This window comes from Erythrolamprus reginae, chromosome 8, assembly GCF_031021105.1.
Source record: "Erythrolamprus reginae isolate rEryReg1 chromosome 8, rEryReg1.hap1, whole genome shotgun sequence".
In the NCBI taxonomy this organism is placed as follows: domain Eukaryota; kingdom Metazoa; phylum Chordata; class Lepidosauria; order Squamata; family Dipsadidae; genus Erythrolamprus; species Erythrolamprus reginae.
This window is the reverse complement of record NC_091957.1, coordinates 26,351,571-26,365,831: the sequence shown is the minus strand read 5'-3', so window position 1 is coordinate 26,365,831 and position 14,261 is coordinate 26,351,571. Positions and strand designations below refer to the sequence as shown.

General features: G+C 43.2%; 1 protein-coding gene across 1 annotated transcript in view; it reads left to right on the top strand.

Annotated features, from left to right (window-relative positions):
• Positions 1–12,274: 12,274 nt before the first annotated feature.
• LOC139171297 (protein-arginine deiminase type-3-like) overlaps positions 12,275–14,261 on the top strand; it is a 35,450-nt gene continuing 33,463 nt past the window's right edge. Inside the window, exons 1-2 of the mRNA XM_070759390.1 lie at positions 12,275–12,532; positions 13,915–14,124. The gene's annotated coding sequence lies outside the window, so the exon portion shown is untranslated. The remainder of the gene's footprint in view (positions 12,533–13,914; positions 14,125–14,261) is intronic.

Genomic DNA, 14,261 nt, shown 5'->3' with positions numbered 1-14,261 from the left:
CCTGAGCTGGAGGGAGAGATATAAAAGGGGAAAGGATGGGGTGGGTACCTGCTCAGCCTCTCTCCATCTTGCCAGCTGATAGGCTAGTGCACACTCTAACCCCGCCTTTTCTGGGTTCAGGTGGCAGGTTTAGGAGATGTTCTCAGCCAAACAGTGTTATCAGCTTCCACGCCAGGGAGGAGGAGGAGGAAGTAGCTGCACGGTGTGGAGACTTCCTAGAAAGTAACTCAACTCGTGACTGACACAGTATAATATATTTCTTTATTTAGATTTGATTTCTATCCAGCCGAGATGGCACAGTGGTTAGAATGCAGTACCTGCAGGCTGCTTCTGCTGACTGCAATTTGGCAGTTCAAATCTCACCAGGCTTCTCCCCACCTTTTCTGGCCCTATTTCCTCCCAGGAGATTCCTAGAAAGGCCCCACAGACGATTTTCCCCACCTTTTCCAGCCCTGTTTCCTCCCAAGATTTTCCTAGAGAGGCCCCACAGAGGCTTCTCCCTGCCTTTTCCGGTTACAGTTTCGGAGGCTTGGGTTTGTAAGTAGAAAATGATTCTTGAGAAGAGGCAAAAAAATCTTCAACACCCGGTTCTTATCTAGAAAAGTTCATAAGTAGAAGCGTTCATAGGTAGAGGTACCACTGAATATGTGTGCTATTGCTATAGCAGCCCAATCCGGCAAACAACTCAAGGCTCACAATTTAGAAGAGTAGATTAGAAATAAAATCTTTAAAACATTTTAAACAATAAAGACAATAAAAGCCAAAAAGAACCTCTACAAAAAAACTCCCCAAACATTAAAGCATCTAATGTTTGACTTTTGTAATTGGAAACAAGTAAGACACTAACTTAGCGTAGATCCAAACCGTTCAGGGCAGTGGTATATCTGGAGGACTTGAGATCCACAGAAGATGTGTTTGAAAACAGTCAACCATCTCCCTACTCTGCAATAAATAAAGAGGTTTGAGGAGGTCTGCAAATAAGGACTTGCTGTAACCTGTATCTTTGTATGCCTCTTCAGTCCAGGGATGAGTTCTAAGTTACCTTGCCACCAGTTCGCTTCCTCTCGCGCAGGTGCAGTACTGAAAATCCCCCCAAAAAATAATTTTACAAATCTGAAAACAAGATGACGGCACATGTGCAGTGCCAGAAACTCTGCTCCTGCGCATTCTCAGAAGAAGAAAAAATAATAAAAAATTCTCCCTCTCAAATTTCCCCCCCCAAAATAATGCACCTTCCCTAAAATGGCAAACCAGCTCCGTGATGTCACCAACAATTTGCTATCAGTTCGGGCGAACTGGTCAAAACCAGTCTGAACCCAGCTCTGGTTCAGTCCATATTTGGAAAAAGTCCAGCTCTGAAAAAAGTCACTTAGGATCATTTTGCACAGTTATTTTGGTGACATGATCAAGATTCATATTGTTAGCAAATGGCTCAGTCTTTGGAGAAGGGCAGCATACAAATTTAATATAACAATAATAATAACAATAACAACAATAACAACAATAATAATAATGACGGTCGCAGTGTCCTGGAGTCACATGATCCAGTTTTGCGATTTTCTAACCAGCAAACTGAGTGGTGGAGCCAATTTCACCAAACAACTTTGTGATTAATTTAACAACTGCAGTGATTCACTTAACAACTCTGGCAAGGAAGGTCATAAGAGCAAATGTCTCACTTGGGAGCAGAAAGTGTGGTTTCTGCATAGCTCAACTGTGATTGTAAGTTGAGGGTTACCTGTAATACGTACACAAACACTCACATTTTTGTGACAATGACACTAATGCTGGAAGGTGTTGAGTGTACACCCAAGATCCCTTTCCAATAGCTTTAATGAGTGATGATGAAATTTGACAGCTTCTGTTAAGCCAATTAGCACCTTCTGTGAGATAAAACAAAAATCATCTCCCAATATCTCCAGAAGTGGCCATTTTAAGAGACTGCCTTTGCTTTGAAGTTTTTAGATTTATATTTATTTATTATTACGTAAGAAATAGAGAAGTGGATAAGCGAACCCTGTTGAGGTTGGACCGATGGGAGAAGTTTAGAGGTTGTGTCGAATTTTGCAACTTTGAATTTCCAAACATTAGAGGTGCTCAAAGGTTGTGACATATCTTGGGATTTGTAAAACTATTTTGCTTAATTTAATATAATTTAGATGTGTTTGCTAAATAACTACATAAATACCATAACTTTTGAACATTTCGTTTGTTTCATTTCACAGGTTCAGCTGTCTTTCTGTTTCGGTTAAACATTATTTTGTCTGAGAGTGTTAATACTGCTGGCCTCATTGCCTGTGAGTGTAATAACTGAATGTAATGGCTTCTAAAAAAAGAACAAGCGTTGGAATATGTAAGTTCATCAATTTTCTATTCTCAAAGTGACTTAGGAGTTAATAGCCCAGCTCATAAACCCCATAATGCATCATCTGTTTCTCCCTAAATGCCCTTGGGTTTCTGACACTCTGGAGATGCCAGGCCCTGCAGTGAAGCTAAGAGGCCACCTTGAGATGTGAAGACTAGTAGAGCTTGATGGAGTTGTCCATTTCCTTGTCAAAGGGACACAGCCATCACAACATCTTACGGTTATGAATTTTACAGATTTATTGTTCGGAAAATATACTTATCTTGTTTGTCCAGTACGATAGGTGGGATGACCCTAATTTTGATGTTTGGCAAGAGAGAAGAACACCTTCTCCAGATCTTCTTTCTCAAAGCCAAGCGTGATTTTTATCGAACTTGATCATGTCTGCTTTTTTTTTCTTTACTTGCTGTGTTCTTTGGGTGGCATCCTGCGGACTAATGGGTCACGCTTGCTTGATTAAGGTGTGTTTGTTAATTAAACAATCTCTTTCTGGTTCATTGAGTGTGTCGTTTTGAGTATGAGCCACACCTTAGAAGCAAAAGGGCCTTGCAGAGTTTCATTCACCGCCATAAAACATGGGGTGGGGGCTTTGCATTTATGTCCCCCTGGCTAGATTTGAAGGCATCTCTGCTTAAGCACATAAGCTACATGTTCTCCTTTTCATGGGGATTTGTCATTACTTTTTGGATTTTTCCCATGACTTTCTAAGCTAACCTGTGATAAGGATTAACATACAGGTACAACTTACAAACTCCATTGTTACTAGAATTTCTGTTGCTAAACAAGACTGCTGTTTACTAAGTCACACCCATTTTGCAACCTTTTTTTTTTTTTTTGCCACGGTAGTTAAACAAATCACTGCAGTCATTAAGTGAATTTTGCAGTCATTAGATGATTCTGGCTTTGCCCCATGGAGGGCTTGTTGGAAAGGGCACAAGTGGCAATAGCCTGACCTCTGCAACTATAGTAAATACATGCCAGTTGCCGAGTTTAATCACGTTGCAATGGTCTTTCACAAATCATGTATTTCAGTGTTCAACTTAAAGCAGTCACTAAACACATGGTGATAAGTCTAGGAATATCTGCACGGTATAAACTCCATATTGGTTGCCCATTGTACGTTTTGGTGAGACTTTCTTGATTTATTGAGTCGTGAAGAATTTCACATAATGCAAACTGAGTTATAACGTAATGTGTCTGTTGCTAAAGAGGTTTCATTTGACTAAGCAATTCAGGTTGGCAGGATCGCAGGGGAGGGCCTTCTCTGTGGCTGCCCCAGCTCTATGGAACCAACTACCTGCTGACATCCACACTGTTCCCATCCTACTGGCCTTCCGTAAGGCCACGAAGACCTGGCTTTGCCATCAATTGTACATCTTTCATGGCCAAACTGTATGAATGGTGTGTATGCATATGATTATGTCTCTTTTATAATAAATGGGTTTTATCATGGAGTCTAGTTTTAGATATTATATTCGACTTCTCTTATTGCTTTGTATCTTTTTGAATTTCTATTATTATTTTGTAAGCCGCCCAGAGTCCTTCGGGATTGGGCGGCATAGAAGTCAAATAAATGATTGGATGGATGGATGGATTAGATTAGATTAGATCAGGGCCGCCGATAGACTGGTATTACTGTACTGGGAGTGGCGTCACGGGCCCCGGCCAAATTGGAAAATGGGGGGGGGGGGGGCAGCGCCCGCCAAAAACTCCCCAACTCCGAATGAGACAAACTCTGCCTCTGCGGCCCGCACCTTCTTCCCACCCCCACGAGGAAAGAAGGCAGGGAGGCCGGCAGACAGGCAGGGAGCCCCGATGGCAGCCGCGGAAGGAGGAAAGACCGCGGGGTTGGCTCAGCCCTCTGGAAGCCAAGCCACGCTGCTGGGGAAGCGGAATTGGGGAAGCCGGGAGAGGGCTGAGCCCGGCCGGCTTCTCCACCGGCCTTGTGTCCCCCCGAGGATTGCAAGGGCAAGAGAGCCGCGCCTTTCGGCCTCCGGAAGTGCTGGGCCAGGGGTTCGGGGAGGTCATGAACGCCGCCCGGAGCCAATGGCTTCTTTTGGGCTTACTCGAATTCCTGCTGCTGGTAAGCGCGCGCGGGTGGCCGGGTGGGAAGGGCGAGGCGCGAGGGGGAGGCAAGTGGAGAAGCGGAGAGAGAGAGAAGTGGACCAAAAGAAAGAAAAGGGAAAGAGAGGGAGGGAAAGAGAAATGGAGAGGAAGGAAGGAGGGAGAGAAGGAAGGAAGAGAAAGGAGGGTGGAAAGAGAGGGAGAGAGAGAGGAGAGAGAAAGGAAGAGGAGAGATAGGAAGCAAGAGAGAGAGAGAAAGAGGGATAGAAAGAGAAGGAGAGTGAGAGATGCTCAGTGAGCCTTTCTTTGAAGTTGCCTTTCTTTCTTTCTCTCTTTCTCTCTTGCTCTTTCATTCTTTTTTCTTTCTCTTGCTTTCTTTCTTTCTTTTTCTTTCTCTCCTTCCTTCCCTCCTTCCCCCTCTCTATTTTTATTTCTCTTTCATTCTCTTTCTTTCTTTCTTGCTCTTTTTCTTTCTCTCTTTTACCTTCCCTTCCTCTATTCTTTTCTTTCTCCTTCCTACCTTCTTCCCTCCCTCCCTTCCTTCAGTCCTTCCTCTCTTACTCTCCCCTTTCATAAGTTTCCTTGCTTCCTTCCTCTGTTCCTGTCCCTTACCCCTTTCTTTCTTTCTTTCTTTCTTTCCTTCCCTCCCTCCATTTCTTGCTTTCCTTCTCCTTCCTCCCTTCTTTCCTCCCTCATTCCCTTCTTTCATTCCTTCCTCTCTTACTCTCCCCTTTCATACCTTTCCTTGCTATCTTTGCACCCTTCCTCTGTTCCTGTCCCTTCCCTCTTTCCTTCCTTCCTTCCCACCCTCCGTCCATTCATTCACCCATTCCTCTCTTGATCGCCCCTTTTACCATTCCTTCCTCCCTCCCTCCTTCCTTCATAGCTCGCCCTCGCCTTTCTTCCCTTCCTTCCAGATGGGAGTTCCCTCTCAAGACACCCGCCTGACTGCTGGTACCCTGCTTTTTCTCGCCCCTCGTCCTTTCCAGCTCCTCGCCCGTGGCTGCCGGGTGTGGGATCCCCCTCCCCTCTCCCCTCGCTAGAAAGCACATGGTTTTGTCAACAAGGCCTCTTCCAAGAAGGGAGAAGTGCCAAGGAGCCGTAAATAAGCCTCGCTCCGCCTGACCGATGCCAGGAGGATCTTTCTTTCCCTCGTCGCTCCCACTTCTTTCTTTCTCATGGACGATTCCACACAATCGGCTTAACCCAGTTCCTGAAATAGCCTATGGCAGTGCTTCCCAACCTTGACAACTTGAAGATATCTGGACTTCAACTCCCAGAATTCCCCAGCCAGCGTTTGCTGGCTGGGGAATTCTGGGAGTTAAAGTCCAGATATCTTCAAGTTGCCAAGGTTGGGAAACACTGGCCTATGGGACCGCCTCGCTTGGCATGAAGCGGGAAATGATCCCCGGGGGATGGAGTGGCTTGGTGACTTAAAATAGTTTTAAAATGGCGGGGGGGGGGGGGGCAGACACTTAGGCTGTATGGGGCCCCAAAATTCCTGATGGTGGCCCTGGATTAGATTAGATTAGATTAGATTAGATAGAAAAAGCACCCATGCCCCTCATTTAGAAGAAAAAAACCCAGGGTATTTCTACTCTTAATCTCTAAATCTACCTTTGCGTAGTTATGGACAGGAAGTATCTCATTTCCACATGTACATTCTATCGAATAATCAGACTTTGGACTGAATTTGCCTCTGTTTAGAACCCAAAGCAAACAACTTGAAATCACAAATATTTTGCAAGATTTGCAAGTGCCTCTTTCCTCCTTCCTCCTGACTTTGGGAAGTCAGTTTGGGTTTACTTTCATACAATGGATAAATATTTCTTGCTTCTTACAAAGAGGAGAGATAGCAGTTCCTTGTGATTTAGCACCTGATGATCGCTTTTCAATAATTTCCTCTGAAAATGTAAATGTATTTGGCTCTTCCATGTTATTTTTTCTTTCCAGGTAATTTCTTTCTTCTCCAGAAACAGTGGTTTCCAGAAAGCCAGACAATTTTACACAATGTGCTGTCTTGCATGGTTATTTCTTGTATTTTTCAGAGACCCAAAATTGAAACAAATTTCAGGAAGGTGCTGAGAAATTATCATTTTCCATGCTGCTGCTTCTCTCCAACCTCAGAGACAAAGGTGTTGAGAAAATGAAGTCTGAGATAATTTATGGTCAGTTTCATGCATCAGAGAGTGTGAGACAGGCTACAAAAATGGTGGAAGGTCTTAAGCATAAAATTTATCAGGAAAGACTTTATGAACTCAATCTGTATAGTCTGGAGGACAGAAGGGAAAGGGGGGGCATGATGGAGAAATTTAAATATGTGAAAGGGTTAAATAAGGTTCAGGAGGGAAATGCTTTTAATAGGAAAGTGAGCACAAGAACAGGGGAGCACAATCTGAGGTTAGTTGGGGGAAAGATCAGAAGCAACGTGAGAAAATATTGTTTTACTGCAAGAGTAGTAGATGCTTGGAACAAACTTCCAGCAGACGTGGTTGGTAAATCCACAGTAACTGAATTTAAACATGTCTGGGATAAACATATAGCCATCCTAAGATAAAATACAGGAAATAGTATAAGGGCAAACTAGATGGACCATGAGTTCTTTTTCTGTCGTCAATCTTCTATGTTTCTGAGACTCTCAATTATTGTGAAATAGGTTGGGTTGAGAGAGAATAGGAGCTTAGAATCCCCCCAGAAGGGTGGATTTGAATCCAGAACTTCGCCACTACACCACAGAGGCTTTAAATCTCTCTTTTTTCATCTAGGATTTAACTGTCACACCAGGGTCTTCAACTTTGTCACTTTTAGACACTTTTAGAGGGGTGGGATTTGGCTTCCTGTTCTAACTAGTTTGACATTTAAAACTTATTTGATAAGGTTTAGTTCTGATTAATAATTTCTTCTTTGAAAGAGTATTAGAAACCAATGTTTGCCATCCTTCTGAAATGGTGTGATAAGAAAACAAAAAGAGGTGTGGGACGTGTTATAGAAAATGTCATGTCCTGAACAGGTTGGGAAGTTTTCACTCCAGTCCGACAGGGAAGTCAAGTAGGAAAATTCTGATTGGTTACCTGCAGGATGGGCTCTCTATTTAAACCCCCTGCCTTTAAAAAAAATTATGAACATACATAAACAAACATAAACAAAACATTATAAAAACATTGGACGATGTGTGACAGTCCTATTTCTTATTTTCTATAGATACAGTACAGTGATCCCTCGATTTTCGCGATCTCGTTCTTCGCGAAACGCTATATCGCGATTTTTCCCACCCGATGACGTCACTCTCTTCCTTCCTTTCTCATCTTTCTTTTTCTCTCTCTTTCTCTATCTTGCTTCTTCCTCTCTCACACTCTCTTCCTCCCTCTCTCATCTCTTTCTTTCCTTCTCTCTCTTTCTCTATCTCTCCCCCTCTTGCTGGCGGGCGGCGGGCGGGCGGGCGAGCGGGGCGTCAGCGAGGAAGACCCAGGGAAGGTTCCTTCGGCCGCCCAGCAGCTGATCTGCTCGGCAGCGCGGCAGCAGCGAGGAGCTGAATCGGGGTTTCCCCTTTGCGTGGGCGGCGGGGAAACCCCGATCTTCGTCTGCTCACTGCTGCTGCGCTGCAGAGCAGATCAGCTGCTGGGCGGCCGAAGGAACCTTCCCTGGGTCTTCCCTGCCGCCCACGCAAACTCCACCATCTGCGCATGCACGGCCATGAAAAAAGGGCACGCATGCGCAGATGGTGTTTTTACTTCCGCAACCCTACATCGCGAAAAATCGATTATCGCGAGGGGTCTTGGAACGGAACCCTCACGATAATCGAGGGATCACTGTATTTCTATATTACCATCGTTTAATATTTCTAATACTATATACATTTTATTTTACATAGGTCTTATATCGGTATCTCTTTTATTCTTATATTCAGCCAATCCTCTTTTCTTTTCTTTCCCTGTTATTTTAGTTAGCTGACTATTTAATTGGTTGTCTTTACTTTATTTTTCGTTTTTCCCAACTTTCTAACCAAAGGTAAAATTTATTCCAGCTTTGGTAGAATTCAAACTCATCTTTTTCTTTTATTTCCATTGTTAATTTATCCATTTCTACACAGATCATATTTTTTTCTAATAATTCATCTTCAGTTGGTATGTTTTTACTTTTCCATTATTGTGCAAAATTTAATCTTGCCACAGTTGCTTTGTGCAGAATTAAGTAAGTTTGACATTTTTCATATCTCTCGTGGGTTATTCCCAGTAGAAATAGTTCTGGTTTTCTTTCAATTTTCTTTTCCAGTATCTCCTCTAACCATTTTTGAACTCTGTTCCAGAATATGTTTGTCTTGTTGCAAAGCCACTACAAAGAAGAACTACAAAGGAAGGAGGCACTAAGCCAAATGGGCCCGGGAGATTGGCAAGCCCAAATCAACAAACTCCTAATGACACAACACATAACTCTGAGTACAACTATGGGCAAAAGCCCTGCCAAACTTCTGATGGGCCGGAAGCTCTAGTCCAGTGATGGCGAACCTATGGCACAAGTGCCACAGGTGGCACATGGAGCCTTATATGTTGGCACACAAGCCGTTGTCCTAGCTCAGCTCCAATGTGCATGTGTGTGCCGGACAACTGATTTTTGGCTTGTACAGAGGCTCTGGGAGGTTGGTTTAGAAACATAGAAACATAGAAGACTGACGGCAGAAAAAGACCCCATGGTCCATCTAGTCTGCCCTTTTACTATTTCCTGTATTTTATCTTACAATGGATATATGTTTATCCCAGGCATGTTTAAATTCGGTTACTGTGGATTTACCAACCACGTCTGCTGGAAGTTTGTTCCAAGGATCTACTACTCTTTCAGTAAAATAATACTTTCTCATGTTGCCTTTGATCTTTCCCCCAACTAACTTCAGATTGTGTCCCCTTGTTCTTGTGTTCGCTTTCCTGTTAAAAACACTTCCCTCCTGAACCCTATTTAACCCTTTAACATATTTAAATGTTTCAATCATGTCCCCCCTTTTCCTTCTGTCTTCCAGACTATACAGATTGAGTTCATTAAGTCTTTCCTGATACGTTTTATACTTCAGACCTTCCACCATTCTTGTAGCCCGTCTTTGGACCCGTTCAATTTTGTCAATATCTTTTTGTAGGTGAGGTCTCCAGAACTGAACACAGTACTCCAAATGTGGTCTCACCAGCGCTCTATATAAGGGGATCACAATCTCCCTCTTCCTGCTTGTTATACCTCTAGCTATGCAGCCAAGCATCCTACTTGCCTTTCCTACCGCCCGACCACACTGCTCACCCATTTTGAGACTGTCAGAAATCACTACCCCTAAATCCTTCTCTTCTGAAGTTTTTGCTAACACAGAACTGCCAATGCAATACTCAGATTTAGGATTCCTTTTCCCCAAGTGCATTATTTTACATTTGGAAACATTAAACTGCAGTTTCCATTGCTTTGACCATTTATCTAGTAACGCTAAATCATTTACCATATTACAGACCCCTCCAGGAATATCAACCCTATTGCACACTTTAGAGTCATCGGCAAATAGGCAAACCTTCCCTACCAAACCTTCCCCTTTTGGCTTGAATTGTGGGTGTGGTCACTTGCGCATGCTCTATAGCGTGCACGTATGCTCTTTCGGCACCCGAAGGAAGAAAGGTTCGCCATCACTGATCTAGTCTATCCTCGACAGGTTGCACCCAAGTTATTGGAATAAAACAAAATCCCCGAACAGAGGGAATCAGAACATTCCAAATAAACACCCCTGTATGCGCAAGAAATTTCACCACGGGGTCCCTATTTTCTCTGGGAAAATCTTAGAAATAACAGGCTCCGAATCCTACACAATAGGCCTGGGGGATGGCTGAAAATGGCGGCGACATGTAAATTAATTACGTGACCAGTGACACAAACACTGACTGGGAGGTAGGCCCAACCCCTGATTATGTCCTCCCTACAGTTATGACTAAATCCTGGGAGCTGGTTCACTTAGTGTCGATCTGGAGGCGCCGCCCAATGACCGCCATGAGTCCAGTCCAGAAGATCCAACATCTTGCATGAGCAATTCCACAGGATTCCAGAGAGGGAGCCAAAGAGAGAAAACACGTCCTCTTCGGCTCCATCCAACGCCCCAACTGAATTGCGCAGGTCAACTAGAGCTGTAACACGCCCTATATATCTCAGAAATTACGTATGCAAAATTATGCACTGAACTAAGGGGGAGGGAAGGGATGTTATGTTCTGAAGAAGTTGGGAAATTTTCACTCCAGTCCGACAGGGAGTAAAGTAGAAAAAATTTGATTGGCTCCCTGCCAGATTGGTTCCCTATTTAAACCCCCTGCCCTTTGTATACAGCTGCTGGAAGTCACTCCCTGTAACCTAATAAAGAATAGAAGTCACTCCACCAGTCTTCTGTCTGTTCTGTATCAGAACTCAATAGAAAGGGACATATAGGCTGAAAAAATATGTGTGGTTATTGATTTAAGGAGAGGTTTTAATCTTCCCAGAACAGAATAATAGTAGTTAGCTCAATTGGAGATATAAGAGGATAATACAAAAAGGGTGGGTATTTCAAAGGATAATATGGGCCTTCTCCGGGTCCCGTCAACAAAACAATGTCGTTTGGCAGGGCCCAGGGGAAGAGCCTTCTCTGTGGTGGCCCCGGCCCTCTGGAACCAACTCCCCCCGGAGATTAGAATTGCCCCCACCCTCCTCGCCCTTCGTAAGCTCCTTAAAATCCACCTCTGCCGTCAGGCATGGGGGAACTGAGATATTCTTTCCCCCTAGGCCTTTACTATTTATGCATGGTATGCGTGTGTGTATATGTATGTCTGGTTTTACAAATAAGGGTTTTTTAGCTGTTTTAGTATTGGATTTACATGCTGTTTTTATTACTGTTGTGAGCTGCCCCGAGTCTGCGGAGAGGGATGGCATACAAATCCAATCAATCAATCAATCAATAAATAAATAAATAAATATCCCTTTTCCATCAAATGCAGAGTTTTCTAAATCAAATAAAAATACAGTACTTTCTTTACTTGTTAGGAAATAAGAACCTGGGATTTGAAAATAGGCAGCTGGTAATTCCCTATTACAATTATTTGATAGATGTCATCCTTAGATCCAAAAAGGACCTGACATTAGTCAAAGAAGGAAATTACTAAGAGTCATCTAGACAAAATCTTAGAGGTTGGCTGTTGCAAACCAGCTTCTTTGAATCGTACACAAAAGAGCATCCTAAAATTCCGGGTTCATTTTTACACCTCTAAAATCCTTGGTATTCACATAATCTTGATTCTATCCCTCGGTTAATGCAACCTAGAATTGTGTTGGCTTTTTTGGCAATTGCAGCACATGTCTGGCTCATATTTAAGTTACTGTTGCACCAATGCCCAAAACATCCCTTCAATTCAGTTTTGGAATGACCCATTTTTGCCCAGAATTGAGAAAAACGATTCCCATCCTCATGCCTTTTTTTTCTGCTAAAAGGTTTTAAAGTCTAAGCTTCTTCCCCTTTTTTGAGTCAACAGGAGTTAGCCATTCTTTGTGTCCTGCAGACAAGTGCTGGTTGGCCATTGTCTTCATTGTTAACTTTCCACCCCATGTAATTTTTTAAAAAAGAAAAACTCCCTTTTGGCCCTGCAATCTTAAAAAAAACAAGATAAGAAAATGATGAAATTTCATCTCAAAGGGGCAACTGGACTTTTTTCTTTTTCTTTGAAGACATTTTGCTTCTCATCCAAGAAGCTTCAAACAAAATCCAGCTGCCTCTTGAAAAAGCACCTTTGGGACAATTGGGGCCTGGATGACTGAGAATCTCCATAGATGTGGTAGATTATCACTCAATCTTGTTCTCCCCAGGGAACCTTGAAATTGAAACCCAGCCTCAGGTGTTGTGGCTCAGCCCCATAGGATGCTCAGGAGGGATGCTTGCTTTGGAAAGACCAATGGGAAGGTGGGTCTCTCACCATGTCTGGGAACAAGGCTGTTGCGGTGGAGCCTTCGAGAGTGAAGAGTTGGGGAACATCAATGATGTCTCGTTCGGTCAGTCTGAGTTCTCGCTTTAAAATACTCCGGTTCCAGTCAATGCAACTCTGGGAAGAGGAACAGAAGAACAAGGTGTGTGGTGCAAGCAGGTTCCCATCAGATTAAGCAGGAGTCTCCAAACTTTAAGACTTATGGACTTCCACTCCCAGAATTATTCCCCAGCCAGAAGAGGAATTCTGGGAGTTGAAGTGCATAAATCTTAAAAGTTGTCAAATTTGGAGACTCCTGGGTTAAATGTTTAATTCATGTTATCCTTAAGGCACTTTTATACTGTACCTCTGGCTTGACGTCCGTCTCATCAATGTCCTGAGTTTAGTATCCAAGTAATGATCTATTACAGTTAATTTTTGACTTGAGCCCCAAATATCTGGGTAATTGCAATAGTTTCTAAGCGAATTTTGATAGACGCCATTCTTAGATCCAAAAAGAGGATGTGACACCACTTGGTGTAGATAAAATCTTATTTGGAGACCTTATCTCATCAATGTCCCAAGTTTAGGGTCCAAGTAATGATACATTACAGGCAGTGAAGGGCTACCAAAATTTTTACTACCACACTGTGGCCGTGGCTTATGCAGGATGCCCTGCATTTTCTTTCAACATCTTTCAGTGAAAATTGGGTGCACTGGGGTGAAGCTCCATTTTCGCTACCCCACTGTGTTCCCCGTGTCCAGGCAGTAGCCCACCCCTGATTACAAGTAATCCTTGACTTATGACCACAATTGAGGCTAAAATATCAGTAGTTAAGTGAGATGGTTGTTAAGCAAATTTTGCAGCACTTTATGACCTTTCTTCCCTAGTTGTTAAGTGAATCACTGCAGTCCTTATTTTAGTAACAGGTTGTTAAGTGAATCCGGCTTCCCCCCATTGACTGCTCATCAGAAAGTCACAAAATGGGATCAAATGACCCTTTATGTGACTGTCATAAGTTTGAACCAATTGCCAAGCATCCAAACTTTGATCACATGACTATGGGAATGCTGCAACGGTCGTGTGAAAAACAGGCCTAAGTCACTTTTTTTCAATGCCATTGTAACTTTAAATGGTCACTAAATGAACCACTGTAAGTCAAGGATGATTTGTGCTATCTTAGCTTGACATCCTGACTTTCTCCCGAGAGTGTGGGAATTTCAATTATTGTGAAATAGGTTGGGTTGAGAGAGAACAGGAGCCCACAATCACCCAGGAGGGTGGGTTTATTTATATTTATTTATTTATTTATTGGACTTTTAGGCCGCCCCTTTCCGAGGACTCAGGGCGGCTTACAACATACAAAATAACAATATATAACATCCTGAATCCAATTAATAATCAATACTCTAAAAACCCAAAGACCATAAAAACACTCACACCCATTCAATCCACTAACTTGCATACTTTTCATTGGCTAGGAGGCAGAAGTCTAATAGCCCCAAGCCTGAGGACATAAATGAGTCTTGATACTCTTTTGGCAGGCAAGAAGAGTGGGGGCAGAACGAATCTCCAGGGGGAGCTGATTCCAGAGGGCTGCCCCCCCCCCACAGAGAAGGCTCTCCCCCTGGGTCCCGCCAAGCGACATTGTCTAGTTGACGGGACCTGAAGAAGGCCGACTCTGTGGGACCTGACCGGTCGTTTGGATCCATGTGGCAAAAGGCAGTCCCGCAGGTTTTCTGGTCCGATGCCAGGTAGGATTTGAATCCAGACCTTCACCACCACACCACAGAGGCTTTAAATCTCTTTTTTTTCATCTAGGATTTAACTTTGTCACTTTTAGAGGTGTGGGATTTTGCTTCCTGTAATGATAACTAGTTTGACATTTAAG